Here is a 6,481-nt window from a genome sequence, read left to right on the forward strand (position 1 = left end):
CAGATTATGAAAACTTCTGGTCCATGGTCTTTCTTCTTGATATTTCCTTGCCGTAGTTCCCAGTCTGTCTAAAGATGATGTTTTCTCAAAACATTTCCCAGAGGTTAGATCAGGTCTGGGGGCCCATTAGGAGCAGGGTGCTGCCAGAAGGCTCATTTAACTAATAGCAGAGAATTCGATAAGTTATACTTCACTTTGTTCATTACTTCATCTTCAAGCCTGGCATGCTGAAGTCCATAGGGTCGGAAAGAGTTGGACACAACTGAGCGACTGAATAACAGCAACATTATAGCTCTAGTCCTACAGGCAGACGGCAATGTGGAAATGGCCAGTCTACTGCCAGAGCCACACAGAGGTGATTTTGTGTTCCCCACAGACTTGTTGGCCTGGGGGTTGTGTGACTATGTGTGTGTGCATTTAATTTTTCTTTATTTTATTTATTTCTGCCATCATGTTATTTACACTGTCTTGAACAGCATTTCTTGAACTGCTAGGGAGACTGTGCATTTTTCCACATAATGAGTAAGGACTGTGTATTTTCCCTCAAGTATAACTTTCCTTGGATTCCTCACTAAATGGATTTTTGGGTAACTGATGATCTCTTTTTCAAACCACTGCCTCTAAGAATGTGTGATAGGTAAGTTAGGTGTCAACTTGGCTAGACTCTGGTACCAGTTTTTGGTTTAAATAGCAGCCTAGACGTTGCTGTGAAGGTGTTCTTAAGATGTGACTAACATTTAAATCAGTAGCCTTTAAATAAAGCAGATTACCCTTCGTAATGTGGGTAGGTCCCATCCAATCAGTTTAAGACCTTAGAAAAAAAGACTTGAGGTCCTCTGAGGAAGAGGGAATTTGGTCTGCAGACTGCCTTCAGCTGAAACATCAGCTCCTGCTGGAATTTCCCCCTGCCTGCCTGACTGCCATGTAACTTTCAGACTTGGTTGCCCACACAATCACATGAGCCAATTCTTTAAATAAATCCTCCTCCCACCCCAGCTCCCCTCATATGTGTGTGTGTGTGTGTGTGTACACGTATGTGCTTAGTCCCTCAGTTGTATCCAACTCTTTGTGACTCCATGGACTACAGCCTGCCAGGCTCTTCTGTTCATGGGGATTCTCTAGGCAAGAATACTGGAGTGGGTTGCCATGCCCTCCTCCAGGGGATTTTTCCAACCCAGGGATTGAATCTAGGTCTCCTGTATTGCAGGCAGATTTTTTACCTTCTGAGCCACCAGGGAAGCCCCGTATATATACATATATAGGTATATATATATATATTATTATAATAAATATTGTACCATATATATGTATGTGTGTAATACCATAGAGAGACAGATAGGGAGATAGATATACAAACATACATTGTTGTTGTTGTTTAGTATCTAAGTTGTGTCTGACTCTTCCGGGACCACATGGACTCCCACCAGGCTCCTCTGTCCATGGGACTTCCCAGGCAAGAATACTGGAGTGGGTTGCCATTTCCTTCTGCAGAAGATCTTCCTGACCCAGGGATTGAATCTGCATCTGTTGCACTGGCAGGCAGATTCTTTATCACTGAGCCACCAGGGAAGCCCAGATATATACATGTTATGCACATGCTATTGGTTCTGTTTCTTGGGAGAACCCTGACTAATCGAGACAGTGAATATTCCATGATGCCTGAAGTCTGCACACCTGTGGGAGACCTGAGTTGCCTAGAACCGGAAGGCTGTGTCTGGCATAGGTGGGGTGTTTGTGCTGTCTCAGAGTCTTCTGATCCAGCCTTCTTGCCACCACGATGGACCCAGGTTCGATGGATCAGACTTGGCCTGCTGTGGCCCTTCCAGGGGGACAAGAGGACACAGCAAGGGCATGTTTGTCCACCTGCTTCTCTGGTAAAATCTCAACCTTGAACATCCCCTTTTCTTGATCTTTCTGTTTCAGTTTCCTATAAAATGAGGGAATAACTCTAACCTTATAGGATCACTATAAGGATTAAATAAGAAAATGTTAACATAAACATTGCTCTGGTTTTGACATATGAAAACATTTTCATACGGTTCAAGCTGAATTTTACATCCATGAGTATAACTTCCCGTTCTCTTATGCTGGTCAGAGAGTTGGGCACAGGAAGTAGAGAAACAGGGGATGCAGAACTCTGAGGGTACCCTGTGTGACCTGGCATGACTTCTGTACTTTTCTGCGCCTTTCTCTTCTCATCTTTAAAAGGGGGGCATTTCCAAGGTCTTTGAAATTCTGTAGAGGAAGGGGTGAGGTCCAATTTGCTCACTGCTTCTTCCAGTGCCTGGAGCAGAGTGTCATTGATACATATTTGTTGAATGAATGAATGAATGAGTGAAGTACAAGAAAAGGAAGGGTTAAGAGTCTCTCATTTATTCATGCCCAACATTTCTTGAATATCTGCTATTTATCAGATATTGTACTTGAACCTGGGGAGACAAGGATAAAGGTGTTAGCTGAGCCCTTGTTATAACTAAACTGTGCCCCGCCCATTCATATCGTCCCCTAATGCTCCATGTGACTGTATCTGGAGGCAGGGCCTTTAGGCAGGTATTTAAGGTTAATTGAAACTGGTGTCCACTTAGGAAGAGGAAGAGACACCAAAGAGCCTCCCCATCACATTCCGTCTCCCCAGCGGTGAGCCCAGAGGAAAGATGCTGTGAGGACACAGCAGAAAGGCGGCATCTACAAGCCTGGAAGAGATCCCTTCCCAGAAACCAAAGTTGCTACCATCTTGATCATGGCCTTCTAGCCTCCAGGACTTGAGAAAACGAATGTCTGTTGTTTAAACCACCCAACCTGCGGTGTTTTGTTATGGCAGCCTGGGCAGACAGCTCTCAGGGGGCTCATAGGCTGATAATACTAAATGATCAATTGTCTGAGATAGGATAGATGGGGGCCGTGGAAGCTCGGAAAAAAGTCATCTGAGGCTTTAGATGCAGGGGTTGGGGAGGGCCAAGGAAGGTCCTCGAAAAAAAGTGACATCTATGCTAAATGTTGGAGGAGGAAAAAAAAAATGAGCCAGAGGAAGAGGGAAGAGATGGGTGTGGTGAGCCCTGGAGCAGCCCAGTGAAGGCTCAGGAAACTATCAGGATGAGCGGCGCTTTGTAACCAGACAAGAGTGAGAAGCACAAAGACTCAAAGTTCTAGCAAGCTCTCTGGAGAATGAAGGGATGCAATGAAGAGAGAACACTGCTAACTTAAAAGAAAAAATCACAGGATTTCCCTGGTGGTGCAGTAGTTAAGACTCCATACTCCCAGTGCAGGGGGCCCAGGTTCAATTACTGATCAGGGTATTAGGTCCTGAATGCCTCAACTAAGACCCAGCAAAGCCAAATTAAGAAAAAATATTTTTAAATAAAAATCTAATAAAAGAGGTGTAGGGCGATCAGAGAGACCCCGCCCATAACCCAGAGGTTTGTGCTTTGTCAGGACAGGTTCTGACAGCCAACAACCTCCTCCCTCCTGGCCTCTGCCCTTCATCACTTGAATCCGCTGCAAGCTCCCATCACTGTCTATCACTCTCAGCTTCTTCTAGTCTCAGTGGTCCAGTTGACAGCCAGACTTCTTGCAAAAGTGAACCACATTCATTCCATTTTCTTCTCTCCTCAACACACCGCTGCCCATCTCCTCTCGCTGACATTGTTAACGGCTCTTCACCCCTTAAGTGGAGCTTGCATCTTGGCCCTCTACCTGACTGATTTTGACCCTGGTGGGATCTGACCCACCAGGTTTTGCAATCCACATGGATTGCTCCCTCCTTCTGGAAACCTTTGGCACCTCAACTGAACGCCTCTCTGGTCCGTAAGCCTCTTGTGGGGAGAGTGTGTACCTGACTTGGTCACTGATGAGGCACCCACTGCCCAGGGCGGTGTCTGCTCTGTGACACGCATCTGATAACTGTCCAGTAGATGCTCCCTTAGCCTCTTTGGCACCTCTCCATTCCAGTTCCACACCTGTTTCTCTGATCACCCATTTCCAGCTTCCTTCCCTGAATCCTCTAGTTGTGTCATGCGGGATCTTTCCTCGTGGTGAGCGAGCTCAGTTGCCCTGCAGCATGTGGGATCTTAGTTCCTCGACCAGAGATCGAACCCGTGTCCCCTGCATTGCAAGGCGAATTCCTGACCACTGGACCACCAGGGAGGTCCCCACGGAGTCCTCTTCATCTTCGCCTTGAATGTTGCTCATCACAGCTCTCTCTTTGTCCTGCTCTTATCTCATGCTGTCTTTGGGTCACTTCATCCATCACCACCAAGAAACTCTCTTTACAGCTACATCTCCAGACCCTAATTCTCTTTTGAGCCACAGACCTAGAGGCCTTCCTGTCAACTGGACGACCATCTCCCAGTAGCTTGTAAGCACACGCAGGTCCACATGCTCATACTGATCTCATCCTCTTTGCCCCCAGACCTGCTTCTCCTCCTGCTCTCCCTTCCCAGGCACTCCGCCCTACCCAGTTACACCTTCCAGATACCTGCTAGACTCCCACTCAGTCTAATCCTGACCATTCTGCCTCCTGAAAGTTCTCATCCATCTTCCCCCATCTGTTCACTGTTCACTTCATCCCACTAGTACCATCCTAGCTCCAGCTCTCACCGTCTCTCATCTGGTCTAAAGCAGGGACTCTGGATGACTTTTTCTGTCTGCCTCGCAACTCCTTCTGCATCCTCCTGCCACCCTGCCACCAGTGTCATCTCCCCAAAATGGAAATCAGCTGAAACTCTTAGAACCTCTCTTTCCTGCGGTTTAAATTTGAGTTCTATAGCATTACAGACAAGAATGCTAATGGTACTTGCTTCTCATGGGATCAGTTTGTGCTTCCAGAGCTTGAGTAGGAATTTGTCCAGGGGCCTGTGGTGTAGACAGGCTAGATTTTCATTCTTCCAAGGGGGAGGGAGAGACCATAAGTATTGATACATTCTAATACATTCTGATACATTCTAATTGATACTGCTCAATGCCCTGGCACTCTGATCTTTATCCAGCACGTTTCATGAAGGTGGATCCCATCTGGATATATCTCCCAAGAAGATGCTGAGAAAAACACAGAAATTATTTGCCAGGGCAGAGACTACAGTAAGCCCCAAGTGAGGCACAAACTGTAAGAAGGCCCTTACTCTTGGGCCGTGCAAGGCCCTATTCATTCATTCAGTCAGCTATTTATTTTTCAGTCGTGCTCTGCAGCTTGTGGGATCTTAGTTCCCTGACCAGGGATCAAACCCACACCCTTGGCAGTGGAAAGAGTAGTAACCATTGGACGCCAGGGAATTCCCAAGGGTCACTTTAGATTTTGCATCATTGGCACCTCACTAGCCTCACTCTCACCACGTGCGTGTGTTCACCTTGCTTCTTATGTTATTAGTATGAACCGTGAAAAGCAGCCTGGCTACAAATTACCAGCAGTTTATGAGTTTAGAGTCTGGCTAAAATTAAGTGAGCCCTTTAAAAACTTAGGCTACATAAAAACAAAACACCTGGCTGGGTTCACCATTTTGGAAAGCAATTCTGCCAGTTATACTGGAACTTTAAATGTTCTTATGCCATTTGGTCTAATATACTTCCAGGAGTCTACCCTAATTAAATAATCATGCACATAAACAATGACCTTATATACAAAGATATCCAGACAGAATATTTATAATAACAAAGAGAAAGCAGTTAAATATTGTAAGCAGAGGAAGATACTTAAGCAGTTATAATTGTTATGATGCTTTATAGTGTGTTCATTCCAATGATAACACTATATACTTCAAATAAGAAAATATGCAGATAAAATCACATTAAAAACAATAAGGTTACAAAACTATATGCATAGAAAAACCCCAGTCTAGTTAATATTCAATACATGCTTATTAAAAAAAACGGAAGAAAATACACAAAAATGTTAACAATGTTATTTCTAGGTTTTGGGGATTATGGGTGATTTTTGTGCATTCAGAAACATTTTTTTCCTGTGGTTTTTAAAATAATGTGTCTTTCATAATAAAAATAAAAGTTCCTTTAAGTAATTTTTAAAAGAAAATTTATTTTGCTTTCAGGACTCACTTTGTCATTGTGTGTGTGTGTGTGCGCTCAGTCATGTCTCACTCTTTGTGACCCCATGGACTGTAGCCCACCAGACTCCTCTGTTCATGGGATTTTCCAGGCAAGAATACAGGAGTGGATTGCCATTTCCTTCTCCAGAGGATCTTCCTGACCCAGGGATCCACCCTGAGTCTTTGGATCTCCTGCATTGGCAGGCAGACTCTTTACCACTAGTGACTCACTGGTATTCCTAATAAGTCACCCCTCTAACTCTGGCTTGGGAGAGAGGCTGAAAAGTTTTTGGTGACAACCAATAGGATTTGTTGCTGCCATCTGTAATCCTCGAGAGCACATTTGGTTCAGATCATCTCTATGGTGGCACCGCTCCACAAATTCCACTGTTTGTCCCGCAGCCCCTGACTCTGACAGTGATGGGACACGTGTCGTGTGCACAGCA

This window comes from Bison bison, unplaced genomic scaffold (assembly GCF_000754665.1).
Source record: "Bison bison bison isolate TAMUID 2011002044 unplaced genomic scaffold, Bison_UMD1.0 scf7180017864035, whole genome shotgun sequence".
Classification (NCBI taxonomy): Eukaryota; Metazoa; Chordata; class Mammalia; order Artiodactyla; family Bovidae; genus Bison; species Bison bison.